A 19702-nucleotide genomic window follows, 5' to 3' on the forward strand; every position below is an offset into this window, starting at 1 on the left:
TCAAATAGGTAGGGAATAACTTTATGTCCTTGATATGGAGTTTTAAATTTTTTAAATTGCTAAATATTTACTGATTGGTCCAATTGCAGTTAATAACTCTAAGCCCTTAGTTCTAAATCACTCAATTTACTTATTAGTTTTAAAGAACTATATCTGATGTAGCTGAAGAAAGAAAGGAAGGCCATTCCTGATTCAACTGAAGGGAGTAAACATAATTCTGAATGGTGACTCTTGTCTCGCATATTGGTTGTTACTATCTTAAATTACTAACTCTGAAGAGTAATACCAAAATAGGTATACTATAAAAATACAGATGAGAAATCAATACATGTAAATTTAAAAAATTAAAACTATGTAAGAGTCATCCTATGAAGGTAGTTCATTTATTAACTCCTAGTCCCACAGACACAGAGACAAATTTTATATGAGGGCCTTCCATTTTCTTATAAAAGACTAATGAATTTTATACTTTGGAATTTTACCATCTCACAAAGGATATAGTGACCAAACTAATCATTGTTTAAAAAATTATAATATTAAATGATTTCTAAGTGCTCCTAGTTTATTATTTAAGTTACATTTCAATTATATAAATGTATTATTACTCTGCTATGTTTAGTTAGAATAAATGTCTTCTTATTTAAGATATATTAATTTTGTATGAAAAAATACATAAGGGTGTGGAAAGAAGAGATAGATCAACTTAAAACAGTAAATTGGGATAATTTAAGACATTTTCATAACAAAAAAAGATTCAATGGAAAAAGAGGTTATGCTTTAAACTTGGTCATTTTTATTCTGTTTCTTTAGGGAAGAGGAAAAACTGTAAAGAGTTATACAATTAAAAAAAAAAGAGTTATACAATTAATATACAACAAAGAAACAACCACAGTTAAATTAAAAGAAGATAAGACATTGGTAAGGGTAATCAATTTATAAACCATAACAGTATCATAAATAGTGAAAAGGCTGTGATGTTATTAAAAACCTCCTTGAACAGTGGATGCTGAAAGAAGTATTTATATGACAATGAATTTAATCTCTATGGGATATATTTGACAATAGCACATTTATGATAATGTCCTATACCTATCCCAGGATAGATTTTAATTACTGTGTCATTATGGCTTGCTATTAAGTATACTGTGTGCCTATGTGCTGATACTATTAAGAAAGGTCTGGATGGGGATCCTTGGGTGGCGCAGCGGTTTGGCGCCTGCCTTTGGCCCAGGGCGTGATCCTGGAGACCGGGATCGAGTCCCACATCGGGCTCCCGGTGCATGGAGCCTGCTTCTCCCTCTGCCTATGTCTCTGCCTCTCTCTCTCTCTCTCTCTCTCTGTGACTATCATAAATAAAAAATAAAATAAAAAAAAAAGGTCTGGATGTATCATTACAAAATATTTTTAACAATTTAAATTATTTCCTAAACAGTATATGGTGAATTAAATTAAAGCTGCAGTTTTTTTTTTTCCCAGCTTTAAGTTAAAAAGTTTATGATAGAGTTGCCTAATGTTTTGTAATAGAAAATCATACTAGTATGTGAATTACACTTCAATTTAAAAAAATCCAATCAATATCATACTACATGACCTAGAAACTTCTAAGAAAACACCTGCAAGTTTAGCTGCAGTAAATTAGTCTCAGTAAGAAATAATAACATGATATAAGAATTATGATGTGTGGAGTGCCTGGCGGCTTAGTCAGTTAAGCATCTGCCTTCGGCTCAGGTCATGATCTTGGGGTCTTAGGTTCGAGCCCTGCATTGGGCTCCCTGCTCAGCAAGGAGTCTGCTTCTCCCTCTGCCTCTGACCCTCCCTCTTGCCCATACTCTTGCTCAGTCTCTATTAAATGAATAGACAAAAAAATGTTTAAAAAAAATTGCAATGTGTTTCTTTACTTTTAAAACTCTAAGATGAAAAAAAAAAAAAAAAACCTCTAAGATGACAGGCCTAGATACGTATTAGCCCTAGAGTATGTTCCCTTACACAGTAGGGAATTTGCTTTTGGATAACTAAGGTGTTACTTTAATCAATGTAAAAATTCATGATAATAAAAGGAAATAAAGGGATTATTATGTTCAGAAATAACTGAATTGCAAACACTTGCACATAACTCTTTTTTGCTAGACTTTAGCTATAAAATATAATTGTTAACACTAAAAATGTATTTTTATATATAATAGTTGTTCTATATAATTAAATTAAATTATATAAGTAAATATATACATTATTATATATAATGTAATTTTTCTATATAATACTTTCACGTGTCCTTTGATACATCCCCAATATATCCCCAATTATTATTATTATTACTATTATTTAATGACAAATGTATGGTTATTATTTTTAGAATATGTTAGTAGTTAATCACTTCTAAATATGTGGAGCTTTTCCTTATTGAAATTGCATCTCCAATATGATGTCATTATATACCAGGATTTTGTAGAATAACTGCACTAGACTTTTGGTCAAATTTATCAAAGGAAATATTTAGTAAATGATTCAATATCAGAAAAAAAAAATTTAAGCCCATGTTGACCTGCTAAAACTGAAGGATTATCTTTTACTGTATTTGTATTTGATTAAGTATTGATGCTGCTACACCTGATTCCATCTGATTTTAGCTCTTCTTCTTTGAACTCATTGTGTTCCAAGATAATTCTTGATCTGTGGGATTTTATTACCCATACCTTCAAAACTATAAAGTTCATAAGAAAGCAACTTAGATTTTTTTCTTTTCTTTTTTTTTTCTTTTCTTTCTTTCTTTTTTTTTTTTTTTTTATGAAGTCTGCCTTTATATGCTAACTGGTCATGTGATATAATCCTACTACACCCTTTCATCATGATGGACTCCTGAAAAATCAAGTAACTCCTCTGCAGACCTGGACTTAACTTGTCCTTCCTCCTTCCATGATGCTGGAATGTTCTGATGACATTTTTTTTTTGTTTGATTTTAGGGTGATTAATATGAAGACCCTTCAAGTTAGCATTAGCCATGTGCTTCATTTCAATATATATTTGAAAATCCCCGCGCAGCCTAGGTGGCTCGGCAGTTTAGCGCTGCCTTCAGCCTAGGGTGTGATATTGGAGACTGGGGATCGAGTCCCACATCGGGCTCCCTGCATGGAGCCTGCATCTCCTTCTGCCTGTGTCTCTGGCTCTCTCTCTCTATCTCTATCTCTATCTCTCTGTATCTCTCATGAATAAATAAAATCTTTAAAAAAAATCCTGTGCTGGGGAATTTCTATGACTAGTGTCACTATTAACAAAGTAGGACTTTTTTTTTTAATTGAATAGCAGACTAATTATGCAGTGGAAAAATAGAAAATTCTTCAATTAGAAAAATTGCTCAAAAAAATCTTAACACTCATCAATAAAGATATGGTTAAACATTAAAGATGTGTAGTATAAAATGCTACTCAGAGGCCTAACATAAAGAAAGGATTCATTTGAACTAATGTGGCAATAACCTAAAGAACTATTGTTAAATTTGAAAAGTATACTTTGGTGCACTAAGTATAATATCATACAATTTATACAAAAATTACACAACACAATGATTTATAAATGTGTATATGTATATGCATATGTCCACAAATGTATAGGAAAAGAATGGGAGCATACAGACCAACAAAAGACACTGGAAATTTCAAAGCTGGAGGAAGACCAAATATATATTTCTTATTATAAGTCATATACTTTTGGGGTTTGCTTGGAAAGTTTCTTTACATGGTCCTGCATTATGTTTATAAAAGGAAAATAAAGTTACTATGAATTTAAATATACTCACATATACATATATATATTTCTGTTCTTTATTATTTATAATGCACTATTCACATTTTGAGTCACAAATATTTAATCACTACATTTGACAGGTTAAATTACTCTTTCTGTTGATTGATGCTAAGTTTTCTTTGTTCAGAAAACAAAATTCTTATCTCTTTCAGGGCTTGAATAGATCATTTGCATTTCCAATATCAGCCAATGTTCTTTAAAATGTACTTTTAATTACTCTTAAATATATTTAAGAGTCCTGGTTTCAGCTCTGATATGTTAAGAACTTGGAAACATTCATTCCTGTCAATATAAGTAATGACTTTTCTTGGACGCATCCAAAAATTGAGAACACAGGGCAAACTGTTACTTTGAAATCTGGAGACACAGACACATACACAGAGTAACAGCCAAAATCAGTTTACCTGGAGCAAAAGTTGCTGGAGCTATAATCTGGTAAGAACACTTACATGATAATGACAAATAGCTGGATGTTCACTGTGGCCATCTTGACAGTGAGAAATTCCTGGAGGAATGCAGATTTAGGAGTCCCCAGCACATTCCGTGAGTTCACTCACAGAAAACCCAACAGATTGTCACAATGAAGACCCCAAAATAATCCTACTGCTTCTGGCAGGGGGAGAGGAAAGGTACCATTTTCAAGTTTATGATCTATTGTAGATAAGAACTCCACTTTAAATATACAGAGACAGATTAAAAGCAAAGGGATAGAGAAAAGATATAGCACGCTAACATTAAAGAGAAGGCACTAAACAGTAAAAAAAAAAAAAAATATTGCAGGACTAAATTAGACAAAGTCAAATAGGTTGAAATAACTATATCCCAAGACTTTCTCTAATCAGAATTTTCTTTTTAGACAAAAATTATTTATTTATTCATGAGAGACACAGAGAGGCAGACATAGGCAGAGGGAGAAGCAGGCTCCCTCCAGGGACCTTGATGTGGGACTCAATCCCAGGACCCCAGGATCACAACCTGAGTCGAAGGCAGAGGTTCAACCACTGAGCCACCTAGGTGTCCCTCTAATCAACTTTCTTATAAAACCTTAATAAATTGTTTTATTTGAGTCTGCAGACTACAAAATGATATATTTAAATTATTATGTGATCATATCCTATATTTGCTTTTCCAATAACTTCTTGACCTTAATGGATTATTAATTCCTTATAAATTTTTAGAAAAGGCAAATATTTGAAGATCATGGTATAAATAAATATTCAAATTATCAAGTCTCAAGTGACTTAATACTTTTTTATTCACTAGATATTTAAATTGTATCCAAATAAGCAATGTGATAACAACATAATTATGTCATAGCTTAATAATAAAAACATAAAGCATAACTTGTAAAATAGTCTATTTTACCCATGTACATAATAATCAGTGAAATAGTCCACTTAGTCCTGTCCTCAGGCACATGGGATTTTAATTATGACCCTAAAGTCACAAAAAAATAATTTTCTGTTTCATAACTTGTAATTCATTTGTAAAATGCAAATATAGTCTATTGGGCTTTGCCACTGCTGCAAAGTTTATTCAAAAGAGTAACCAAATTATAATTAAATGAACAGGGATCTGCTTGGCCTGTGTAAATATTGTAATTGGTTCATAAATATGTAATGCTATTAATTAATGTGTAGTCCCTAGCAATTTTGAAATTAGAAGTTTTGCTGTCTCCAATGACCATCTTATACATAAAATATTTTAACTCCCAAGAATGTATTTTGAAAAAAAAATCAAAGTTCATTTAAGTAGAACTTTCTTTAAATATAAGGATAAGGAAAATACTAGAAATTGTGTGTTATAATGTATATAAAAGTTCCCAATGACTGACAAATCACTTTTTTTGTTGTTGTTGTTAAGACTTTATTCATTTATTCATGAGAACACAGAGAAAGAGAGAGGCAGAGACACAGGCAGAGGAAGAAGCAGGCTCCATGCAGGGAACCTGATGTGAGACTCGATTCCAGGACTCCGGGATCACGCCCTGGGATCACGCCCTGGGCCTAAGGCAGATGCTCAACCACTGAGCCACCCAGGGATCCTGACAAATCATTCTTAATAGGATTGTCTTCTTTACCACTATGTTTTGTGAGAGGGTGCTGCCACAACTTCTGTTCCTATATAATGGCTACAATGCTTTCCCATTACAGATATCCATGGGAAATAGAAAGTTGTCTTCAACTATAAACTTCTGTCTTTATATCAATTTAAAAAATTTCTCTTCACAAAGAGAGTTGATTGGTCTGCATTAAGAAACACATAACAGGGCAGCCCGGGTGGCTCAGCGGTTTAGCACCACCTTTAGCCGAGGGCCTGATCCTGAGACAGTGATCAAGTCCCACATGGGGCTCCATGCATGGAGCCTGCTTCTCCCTCTGCCTGTGCCTCTGCCTCTCTCTCTCTCTCTCTCTCTGTGTCTCTCATGAATAAATAAATAAAGTCTTTAGAAAAAAAGAAAAGAAACACATAACACATATTTTCAGTCTTAGAGGTAAAAAGCTACATTAAATAAGACCTCACATGCCTATAAACCTACAACTCACATTCATCCCCTCTCCTTTCTTCATTTTGATTTTTATCAAGTTCACTAATATGTTACATTGTCTTCATTTATCTTTTCCTTTCTACATTTTCTAAAAGTTCTTTAATGAGCAAATTAACTCTTAAGAAGATTTCAGAATAGAATGTTTTATTTACCAATATCTATTGTCTGTCTATTCTCTCTGTGTAGATTTTTTTTTTAATAATTTATTTTTTTATTTATTCATGAGAGACACAGAGAGAGAGGCAGAGACATAAGTAGACTCCATGCGGGGAGCCCAATGTGGGACTTGATCCCAGAACTCCAGAATCACACCCTGGGCCTAAGGGCCTAAGACACCACTGAGGTGTCTCACTGTCTGTGTAGATTTTAAATGAGCAAAGTGCCAGATGGGTACATATTTCCTTCCTTAGTGGAACTGCTGAAGATTTCCTCATAAAAGTTAAACCTATTAAACATTTTTAAAGCTATTTTATTTTCAGAAAGCCTGTTCATTCATGTGTCTTTATCTGTTTTTATCCAAAATTCCAATTAAACAGATGAGATATCAGGCACTTTGCTGGGGACTAAAGTTTAATTTTCCTTTAGGAATATATCTTGTCAATTCAGAATAAGCAAATCTATCCAGGAATTTTCTGGCATTCAATAGTGTACCTATAAATTATTCATTCGTTTGTGTATTTCATTTATGTCAAATCTTGTTAGAACAGTTAATTTTTCATGAAAGTTATTCTCAGAGGAAGTTCTTAACAATTGGACATTAGCATTTTTGAGTGAGTCAGCATTTTTCATGTAACAAGATTCCTGTCTTGTTACATTTTCATAATTTAATCATTACACAGCATACTATAGATCTAAGAATGCCATTTCTTGGGTTATATATTAAAATTATGTGCTTAATAGTCACTTAGAATAAAGAACAGAATATTAGCAAGCATATATATTCTATTAGGGAATAGCAGGAGGGAACCATGTCCTTAGATAAGCCACTGTTTTGAAATCAAAATGTTAAAACAGTCATGGAAGTAAGAATTCTATCATCTAAACATATAAGTGAATACCATACATTGTTAAAAAAAATACTTTAAGTTGACTATAATGATGTTTTATGGGAAATTATCCTGGATTAGTATAAAATTTATCATGTAGGGATGCCTGGATGGCTTAATCAGTTAAGTGTCTGTTTTCAGCTCAGGTCATGATCCCGGGGTCCTGTAACCGAGTCCCGTGTCAGGCTCCCTGCTCGGTCGGTTGGTTGCTTCTCCCTTCTCTCTGCCCCTCCCACTGCTCATGCTCTCTTTCTTGCCCACTCTCTCTCTCAAATAAATAAAGTCTTCAGAAAAGATAATTTTTAAAAAAGGATTTACCATGTAAGATTATTTTGCTATTAAATGTAGATCTATGGCCCCTAGAAATATAAATGTTTCTCTTATTTCAAGAAACTTCTACATTTAGCACCAATACAGTTAGTGTTCTGTATCTAAAGGTTTCATTTGGATTCCTTAACATAATAATAATCATGATCATAAGGCTGGTTGCTGAATTAATACTCAGGATTTTTAGCATACAGCACTCTGAGTCTGTCTTTCACCTCTTCCATTACTAATTCCAAACATTAGCCCCTTCTTAATACTATTTGAAATTAGATGGGAAATTAGTTCTGACAAAGGCAGCCTTAACATTCCCCTCAGCTTGACCAAACCTTAGACAGGCTGCTTCTTGCTGCTAGGTCTTACATTTTTCTTACCCAGGTCTTACAGAATCCAGAGGGACTAACCACAGAGTCCCCTCCTGTCTGCTTTCTTAGAACATTTAGTTTAGAAAATTTGTAAATTCTTTCTCTGCCATTTTAATATGTAAATATTTTATTTTCATTTATTATTTTTAAAAGATTTTATGTATTTATTCATTCATAAGAGACACAGAGAGAAAGAAGCAGAGACATAGGCAGAGGGAGAAGCAGGCTCCATGCAGGAAGCCTGATGTGAGACTCGACCCCAGGTCTCCAGGATCACACCCTGGGCCAAAGGCAGGCGCTAAACCACTGAGCCACCCAGGGATCCCCCCTAATATGTAAATCTTTTTAAAAGCTTCTTGTTAGTGTTACAATCTATGATTGACTTTCTCAAGGACTCAGGAGTAATCTCTGAAATGTAATCATCAAGGAAAATCAGATCCATAACTCCTGGTCTCTGTGGGAAGATAAAACCCTAACTTAGGTGGACGCCTAGCTCTGAGCTGTAAAACTACCTTCTGTCATAAGGAAATAAGTAAATTTACTTTTCCTTTGAGTAAAACCAATGAACAAACACAAGGCCTAGTATCCCACACCCCAACTCTTAAAACCTCTCTCACCACTTTTTCAGTGGAGTTGAGTTCAGATTATGTTCTTATGGTCTCTCCTCCATTTCAATAGCTTTTTTGCTTTAACAGTCTCTCTTCTTGAAACCACACATGACAAGAATTGCTGATTTGGTAAGTCATTCTTGTTGTCCCTATTTCAGAGCACAATGATTATAGAAGCATAAAATTACTATCAGAGATTTCAGGGAAACACTAGAGGACTTTTTATGCTATGCAGTTGGCTTACCTGAGAGTGATTTCCTCTCTCCATTTGTAGGACTGAAGACACCTAGAATGATCTAGCATAAAGACCTCATTCTCAGTGAACACATGGATAATTAAACAAACAAACAACTGCCTTCTCACAGGGCCCTCTGAGGAATATCAGACAGGAAAAAAAAAAAACAAAACGTAAAATTCATAAAATAGAGCTGCTGTAGGGAGGTGATGATGATATGCTTTCTCAGGAAAACAACTTAATGAATACATTAATGTTACCTTTAAGGATCTGACATTAAATACTATATTGTAGTTAATGATCTGAAGTAGTAGATTAGAATATCAAATGGAAGATTTTTGCTGAAATAAGAGAAAAAATAGAGAAGGAATATATGAAGGAAAATCCTAGGAGCTTATTTGAAAAACACAGGAGACCCAATATGTAAATAAGAATTTAAAAATGAAAATGTAGTACATGAGAAAAGTAATTAGTTAATAGAAGAAATATTTTTATCTGAAGAAAGATTCATGTCTAAGTTTGGAAGTTTTGTAGAGTTCCTGGAAAAAAACAATGCCAAAAAACATCATGTTGCCAATAATGGAAAGAATAAGTTAATAAGAACTAAGAAGATATTAGAATATTACTATCAGATGCTTTGAAACACTTGAGGCTACAAGACATTAGATATTATCTACACTCATTAGGTATAGAAATTTGATGAGTGGAACACAGAAATCCTACACCCAACCAAGATATCTTTTTATTGTTAGTGTGGAAGATATTACTGAATATGCAAGAATTTAGAGTGTATATCACAGATTTTGTAAGTGCAATGCTCATCATACAATGACTCCAAGCAAAAATATAGAAGATTGAAATATAAAACCATCAAAGAAATATGTAGAAGGAGAAAGTAGTGGTGATTCATAAACATTTTATATGACTGAAAGAAATGTGAAACAGCACTTTGTTGTAGAAAGTAATACTGCTGATATACACACACATACACACACACACACAAATACTATCTACAACCCTGCACACATGAATTTGTCAACGTAGATCAAATTAACTATTTTCTTATAAGATGCAAAAAATTACAACCCACTCAATATGAAAAGATGATTTAAATACCAATATAGCTATTAAATAAATTAATTTTCAAGATACCTAATTTTTTAGAGTAGTTTTAGTTTATAACAAAATTGAGAGGAAATTACAGAGGTTTCCCATATACCTCTTGCACACATACACACTCTCCTTCATTATCAACATCCCCCACCAGAGTGGTACATTATTTACTGAGGAAGAACTTACAATGACATCATAATCACCCAAAGTTCATGCTCTACCTAATGGTTGGTTCACTCTTTTGTGTTGTACATCCTATATGTTTGGTCAAATGAATAATGACATATTTCCATCATTGTAATATCATAGAAAGTATTTTGGATGAACTAAAAATCTTCTGTGTCCTGCCTACTTATCTTTCTCCCCAACACCCCTGCAACAACTGATCTTTTGTTTGTTGTTTGTTTATTCATTCATTCATGAAAGACAGAGAAAGAGAGAGAGAGAGGCAGAGAAACAGGCAGAGGGAGAAGCAGGCTCCATACCAGGAGCCTGATGTGGGACTCAATCTCGGGTCTCCAGGATCATGCCCTGGGCTGAAGGCAGGCGCTAAACCTCTGAGCCACCCAGGGATCCCCAACAACTGATCTTTTATTGGTATAGTTTTACCTTTGGAGAATGTCAAACAGTTGGAATCATATAATATGTAATCTTTTCAGATTGTCATCTAACATTTAATAACATGCACTTAAGGCTCTTCCATATCTTTTCATGGCTCATTTTTTTTTAACACTGAATAATCCATTTTCTGGATATACTACATTTTATTTATCTATTTACTTACTGAAGCATACTTGGTTGCTTCCAACTTGGGCAGTTATGAATAAAGCTTATATAACTATCTGTGTGCAGGTCTTTGTGTGAACATACACTTTCAACTCCTTTGGATAAATATCAAGTAGTGTGACTGGTGGTCTATATGTTAAGTATATTTAGTTTTCAAAGAAAGTGCTAACCTGTCTTCCAAAGTGACTGTATGGTTTTCTATTTCCACCAGCAATCTGAATGAGTTTCTGTTGCTCCAGATTCTTTCTAGCATTTGGTGTTAGTGTTTTGGATTTGGTTCTAATAGTTATGTAGTGGTATTCTATTATTAGTTTAATTTTAATTTTCCTGATGACAAGTGATGTGGAGCATATTTGCAATGCTTATTTGCCACCTGTATATCTTCTTTGGTGAACTGTCTGTGAAGGTCTTTGGAACATTTTTAAATACAGTTTGTTTGTTTTCTTATTCTTGAGATTTAGGAGTTCTTTGTATATTTTGGATAACAGTTCTTTATCAAATGTGTCTTTTTCAAATATTTTATCACAGTCCATGGCTTGTCTTCTCATCCTTTTTTTATATTGCATTTTGCAGAGCAAAAATTTTTAATTTTAATGACATTAAGTCCAGCTTATCAATTAATTATTTCATGGATCATTTCTATGGTGTTATATCTAAAAAGGCATCACCATACCCAAGGTCATCTAAATTCTTACTATTTCCAGGAGGGTTTTTTTTCTTTCTTCTTTCAGATTTTTTATGTATATGATTATGTCATCTGCAAAAAAGACAATTTTATGTCTTGTTTCCCATTCCGTATACATTTTATTTCCTTTTCTTGCCTTATTGCATTAGCAAGAACTTCCAGTACAGTGTTGAAAAGGAGTGGTGAGACAACATTTTTGCCTGTACCTGATCTTAGCAGGAAAGCTTTGAATTTTTCACCACTAAGTATGATGTTAGCTGTTGGCTTTGTAGATAATTTTTAGCAAGGTGATGAAAATATCCTCTATCCCATTTTACTGAGGTTTTTTTTTTTTTTTTAAGATTGTATTTCTTTATTTGAGAGAGAGAGCAAAAGCCGGTGGAGGAATACAGGGAGAGGGAAAAGCAGGCTTCCCGTTGAGCAGGGAGCCTGGTGTGGGGCCAATCCAAGGACCCTGGGATCATGACTTGAGCTGAAGGCAGATGCTTAATGACTGAGCCACCCAGGTGTTGTGACCTTTTACAGAGAGTTTTTATCATGAATGTTGGATTTTTGTCAGAGGCTTTTTCTGCATCTACTGATATAATCATGTGATTTATTTTTAGTCTGTTAATGAGATTGGTTTCATTAACTGATTTTGAATGTTGAACCAGCCTGCATACTAGAGAGAAATCCCACTTGGCCATGGTATAGAATTCTGTTCATGATTTTTTGGGTTAAATTTGTATAGAAGTGCTGACAGCACTGACTCCATCTTTGGCCCTCCATCTTGTTCATGCCTACACAATGATCTCCTTCTGGGCAATGTGTTCCAGAATTCACAGAAGTTACTGTATGCTCCAACTGGAGTGTGGGAAGGGAAGGCTTTTTCTGATCTTCCCTAAAGTGGCAGACACAATTTAGATAATAGTAGAGGTGACTGGTATACAGATGGTGTCACTTTAGATAACTACCATGTGACCTCAACACCATGCTCCCCACTGGGGATTAACGTTTGGACTTGGCAGAAAGTAGGGGTAGAGTATAGCTGCATAGAGCTAGGATTGTCCAATCCCTCCATCAGTAAGTTAACCTGAAATAAAATTCTGTGTAAATGGACTGGAGTGGCTTGCTTCATATTTGATCTCAATGTGACTTCTCAGTCTGGAGGATACTTTACTGACCCACCTCTACCTTCTTTTTTTTCTTTTTTTTTTTAAGATTTTATTTATTTATTCATGAGAGACACAGAGAGAGAGGCAGAGACACAGGCAGAGGGATAAGCAGGCCCCCCATGGGAGCCTGATTTGGGACTCGATCCCAGGACTCCAGGACCATGCCCTGGGCCAAAGGCAGACACCCAACCACTTAACCACCCAGGTGTTCACCCCGCCTCCACCTTCTAACAGATTTGCTAGTATTTTATTGAGGATTTTTCGTTTATTTTCATGAGAGATATATAGGTCTGCAGTTTTCTTATAGTGACTTTGTCTGGTTTGATATAGGGTAATGGCTTCATAGAATGAGTTAGAAAGTATATATTATCTCTGCTTTTACCCTTTGAAAGAGATTATAGTGAATTAGTACAAGGGGAAGTAATGTGATGAGTCTGCAGGAGTAAAGAGCAGTCCTTTGCTGAAAATAAGACCTACAGCTGCAAGGAATTGGATTCTCCTGATAAACTGAATGAGTTTGGTATCAAATTCCTCCCCTGATGAGATGGTAGCCTGGGCAGAAACCATGAATTTGGCCTTTTGAGATCCTGAGCACCGAACTAACCTCAGCTAACCCAAACCTCTGATTTACAGAATAATAATGAATAAATAATGGAATGATAATTAGGTATGATTTTTAATTGATAAGTTTATGGCAATATGACTGAATTATCAATCCCAGTGTTACTCTTTTTTTTTTTCTGCAGAAGAAAATAGATGGAGACAGTCTGTTTGAAACAGATCAGTTTCCCTTGCTTCTCAGTAGCATTTGTTGATTACATATTCTATCAGTCATCTGCTGCTCTATGGAATGTTTTATTGTCCAATAAGTAAAACATCTTTGTTTCTAAAATGCAATTTCTGGAAAATGCTATCAAGATTTGGCTTTCCCACAGCTGACAAGAACTGAGGAGATAGTACATAACTATAGTTTCTCTTCCCAAGTGGATTTCAATACAATTTAATTTAATCATCCCCTGTAGGTTTGCTTATATATCTTGTTGATCAGTACAGTTGACACTTCTATTCTGGAAAATCTTTTATGGTTTACTATATCTCCAGGCTTGACTCCAATTGGTAGGAAATCTATTTTGCCAAGGCAATAGATTATAAATAAAACAAATAGTGCTGCATGAACTTTAAAATGGTCTGAGTCCAGTGTCAGGTCAAAGCAAAAAGACTACATTCCCAAAGCCACAAGACATAATTATAGAAGTTCTCAATGATTATTTGATAGGATAGTTAAAAGCTATTTTATTGTAAACTTCTAAACAAAATTCTAGCTGCTGCCATAAATAAGAGAATGCAAACAAATAATAAAAAAAGAGGTAATTGATTTTTTTGAAAAGCATGAACACGTTTTCCACCCATAGGGAGCACGCAGACAACTCCCAGTGATACCAAGTCAAGAATAGAACAAGCAGCAGGTTGTGAGAATGTCATTCATCAACCCTCCAACTCACTCACCTAAGAAACAAACAAACCCTTAAATATCAAGGAGTTTCAAAATTATATTTACATTGTATTTTACCCTCTGAAGTATGAAGAAAATATTTTTTTCTGACCTGAGCAATGTACTGATAGATCAAAGTATGCTTAAAGACAATTTTTTGTTGGTATTATTTTTGGTTAATACATTTTTCATTAAGTGTTAGGTGTGCAAATGGTTACTGAATACTCAGCATCTAAAAAGGGAAACAGAACAGATGCATAATACTTTATTCTCTAAACTCTTTGTCAAGAAAGATGTCAGTTACTTTTCTAACATTAAAAAATGAGAACATACTCAACCCAGTATATAGTAAATTTTAAAATGATCAAAACAGTGAATTTTGCCATTCGCTTTTTAATACTGAATGTTATATATATTTGCCACAATAAAAACAAGTTAATTCAAATGTCTTGAGAGAAAATATATTTTCCTATGTTCAGTAAGAAACAGCTCATAAGGGATCCCTGGGTGGTGCAGCAGTTTGGCGCCTGCCTTTGGCCCAGGGTGCGATCCTGGAGACCTGGGATGGAATCCCACATCGTGCTCCCAGTGCATGGGGCCTGCTTCTCCCTCTGCCTATGTCTCTGCCTCTCTCTCTCTCTCTGTGTGACTATCATAAATAAATAAAAATAAAAATAAAAAAAGAAAGAAACAGCTCATAATACTTATAGGGCTCTCTTAAGATTAGAGCTGCACTCTCCAAGACATTTCTACCAGTAGCCATATGTGAATGTTGAGCACTTAAATGTGGCTAGTGCAACTAAGCAACTGATTTTTACAGTTTATTTTAATAAATTTAAGTTTAAATTTAAAAGCTGAAGCAGTATACAATAATTTTTCTATTAAACTCAATATTATTAAAAAAAAGCCCTCAATATTATTGTTCTGGTAGGACTATATTTCACTTTAACAGTTGCATTGCACAAGTTATTACTGCAGTATTATAGTATGTCTGTCAAATATATATCTTGATTCCAGTAATATATAGCAACAGACCACTTATCTATGTTGTGTCAATAGATCGATTTAGTATAAATGACAGTTCCTATACTCTGATAAAACTGTCATGTCACAATTTGAATATCTTATTCAGACAACACGAATTACAATTTTACCCATGAAATCATATTTAGAGATAATCATTATTTTAATTATAATATATTTAAATCATTTTTCTGTTTTAAAACGTAAGGTATAAAACACATTTGTAAATTCATAATGAAAGCATACTACTGATGCTGAAATGAGCAGAAATGCAGAAGCTAGTGGGAAGACCAGAACTTTGAAGGAAAATAAATATTGGAAAATGGTGTGTCACATATTTCATTAAATGTCAATTTGCTATTGACAAAAATTTTTTGTTGTGTAAACTCTTTTGGAGATAATAATGTAAATAACATCAAGAATTTCTTCAGCTAACAATGAATCTGATAAGAAATTTCCTCTCAGAAGTCAAAAAATAATTGACAAATAGTGAACTAGTGTCAGAATTAACAAAAAATTTAAATTATTTTTAACAGGATCTGAGCTCGTAATTTGACCAGCTATAAAATGACTTGGTTTCCCTCCCAGAAATGGAAAACCATTTTTAGATGGTGATATGGTAAAATAAATTCTTATTTCAATTATGGGATCTCTGTTAAAAAATTACAACTAAGTGACTAATAAATTAGATCTTTTTAAAAATGTGAATGATTTTCAATTAAGCATGACATATTTACTTATAGAACAAATCATCCAAAAAAATATTGAATATATTCTGAGGCAAAATTTGAAAATTGCAATTTATATGGGTCATGCATTATAAGACACTGCCCAGTTAATATTTTGTGTGTCTTTCATTTCATATGACTTCAATTCATTATTTAAATAGTCAATCTATGTTATGGATTTTTTGAAAACATTTACATCTGCTCAACAAAGGTATCAGTTTGATATGAAGACATTACTTTCTATCAGAATTATGATAGTTACGTCAAAAATGTCAAAAACCAGGACTGTTTGCACTTTTAAAACAAGAGAGTGGTAATTTCCTTACTGATATGTTCCACTCTATGATGCATAATGAAAACAACCATGATACTATGAAAAGCATCTTGCATGTGGTTTTAAACAGCATACAATATTTATGCACAAAAGCTGTGAGTTATTTAAAACAATTTATTAACTTCAATGATAAGGTTGATGTGATCCTCCAAGGATTCTATTCAATCTCTGCCTTACAAAAGCTTCTTGTTCACTGCTGTCCTTTTTTACTAAAGAAAAATCTCTGTAATACTGTTTTACAGCCATCCCTTCTAGAGGCTGAGAGGGCTCTAATAAATGGTTAAATGTTAACAAACAGAATTTTGTGCCATGAAAATGGCAGGATTTCTCTGAATCATAGTGGCAGCTCAATTATGGAAACTCTCCAGTAGTTTGAGGTATAATTTGATCATTTCCTTTCATTAGACTTTTCACTAGTCAGCTTTTTCTTTCCACCAACTCCACCCCCAGGCCGTGGTCCTTGGAAATTTGCTACAAATATATATATATAATTTTTTTATCTAGTCGGAGCACTGGAATTAGTAACAGAGTATTAAAAATACATTAAGCAGGGCAATAAATTTCATTTGCTTTGCACATTTTCATCTTGCAAAATCCACAACAGCTTTATTTTGAAACAGGCTTCTTACTGAACAGATGCAATAGCTACTAAGCAAGTAGGACTAAGAATTCACAGTTGAAGATACTGTTGTAATAATGTTTACTGAGTTTTGTTGACATGTGGAATAATTGGTTGTAGACCATGGAATACATATTTTCCTCACTTTTGGGAAGAAATTGAGGAATGATTTTATAATACAGTATTTTTTTTAATTAGCGTTGCTAGTAATCATTAAAATGACTATGATTTCCAAAGTAGGCAAAGAGAAAGTTAAATCAATTTCGTGAATCCTTTTCATATAGTGTCACCAAGACCATGTACACACATTGATTTGCTTTCCAGAATTAGCTAAAAGCCTAAAAATGGTTCTATATGAATGTCTGAATAATTATTCTAAATATCTAAAGCCACTTTCTCTTAGAAGCAGTAGATAACTTCCTCATTAAAGAATTCAAAAGAACAAGTTGTGGAATTATATCTTGTTGAGAGATGTTTTTTCTCCTGTGAGCAAAATAATTTTCAGAGTATAGTTAATGGTTCAGTAGCACTATAGCAACATGAAAATGTCCACAATTATTACAGGGCTTTCCCATTTTACTCCCTCTTAAAAGAAAAAGGCTGTTAAAAGTTAACTACAGTTTCTATTTCTAGGATGGCTTTGTAAGATTTTAAGAATAAGTCTCTCATAAATAATGACCATAAACCCAGAACACACAAACAAATACTATAGAAAGGATTTGGAAACAGAACAAAGTAGACAAATTTTGGAGGGCAGTTCAGTGTTGTGGGAAAGAGCTGGCATGGGATGGCCAGATGTTTCAGGAAGAGTCTACAAGTGTGACACATGGTGAATAAAGATTCAAGAGAGTAAGTCCATCATCTTTCTGGCCTGAGGAAAGTGGAAGCAAAGTTGCAAAGTTTTGGACAACTATGGCCCATGAAGAATGAGAGCAGGTACTGAGAGAGAGGCAGGAAAACAAAAACAAAAACAAAAACAAAACCTAAACTCTAGTGGTCCCAAATTCTGTATATTTGTTTTATCCAATTCTCTGTTTAACTCCAAACCAGTCATGTGCAGGGTAACTCGAAGCAAGGAGTGGAAAGGATTAATTAATTGCCCTTCTACCATTACCATCGAGGTAAAACAGATTTACAGTGAACATAACCATGTCAATGACTTGATTAAATTAAAATATCAACACTTGGGGTGCCTGGGAGCTCAGTTGGTTAGTCATCTGGCTCTTGGTTTTGACTCAGGTCAGGAATTCAGGGTTGTGAGATGGAGCTCCCCAAATCAGACTTCGCACTCAGCAGATAGTCTATGGGAGATTCTCTCTCTCCCTCTCCCTCTGCTCATCCCCCTTCCCTGTCTCTGTCTCTCATAAATAAATAAATAAATAAATAAATAAATAAATAAATAAATAAATAAAATCAAGAATAAATTGACATTCTTCACAGCAGTATATCGAACAGAGGGAAATATGTTTAAGCACATTATATCCAAACTGCTAAAAGACAAAAGTAAAGGAAGAATATTGAGAGCTGCCATGCAAAACCACAACATTGAGAGGATTCCAGCTGATGGCAGAGTAGCAAGCACCAAAAATCTCTCTCACCACCTAGGCAACAACCAGATTCTATCTGATATGTCTATTTTGGAACTTTGAAAGTCTATTGAAAGCTTACAATTTGACAGGAGAAGACTTGTAGGATAGATTGCAGTTAATTTCTGTCAATTTCAGCTCTTAGCACACTAGCAGCTCTGCCTCTCATATCCACAGCCCTATGACAAGTATTTAGAACATATATTTTAGGAGCATCTTCCATGTAGTTTATGGAAATGCGGGTGGATATTTGATGTCCAACAAGAATCGGGGGTCTGTGATCTGATCACTGACTGTTGTTTTTGATATCAGTGGTACAAAGAGAAAGGTGGCCCTTGCTGTGGTACCTCACCACTTTTTTTGCCCTTCCCACTCTTGCTGAAGTGACTTCCAGGATATTTAAAAGGCTAGCACTCTTAATACCTAAAGAGGGAAAAATGTGATGGTACAGTATGATGACTAAAGGGTAAAAGATGAAAGGGGTTAAAAGATGTATAGTGTTGCAAAATATCTAATGTTTAAATACATTATTAATGCTGAACAACCACTAGGGTGATCACAAAAAATAACTGCAAAGGGACTTATAAATTTCAAAATAATTCTTTAAAAAATTAAATAAATGCAAAAAGAAAGGAAGAGAAAAACGGAAACAGAAGAATACAGAAACAAAAAGTGACATATTCCACCATCCAACATACAATGTACAACTTTTACTTTATATATTATCAGTATTCTCACCCTCGACTGGGATGTAAGCTACATGAACATAGAGATCATTTATTTCATGTATTTATTTATACATTTTTTTATTTATACATTTTTAAATTAATTGCAACTTCACATTATCTGAGTACCTGAAACATATCAGATGCTTAAAAACTATTGGTTACATAAGTGAATACACTCCAGATTTAATTTAATTTTTATCTATTAAGGTAGAACTAATAATCAAAAGTGAGCCAAATATACCCATATGAGAGAATAAATGAAAATCATTTATATTCTTCACCTGCGTGTTAAATCCAGTTCCATTATTTATCAAGCTTACTATTACTATAATCACATATTCTTAGTTTTTTAATTGTAGTGTAATTTCTGGTTCATTGGCAGCTCAAGTTACCATTTTAAATCCTATCAAGAAAAGCATGAGTAGAGATGAGTGAGACTCAGTGGAGTCTGGTTAGACTCATATTATCAAAGGCCCTCCCAGATGCTTTATGATGATAAAAATACTGTATGAACACACTAAGTTTGT

This window comes from Canis lupus, chromosome 9, assembly GCF_048164855.1.
Source record: "Canis lupus baileyi chromosome 9, mCanLup2.hap1, whole genome shotgun sequence".
NCBI lineage: Eukaryota > Metazoa > Chordata > Mammalia > Carnivora > Canidae > Canis > Canis lupus.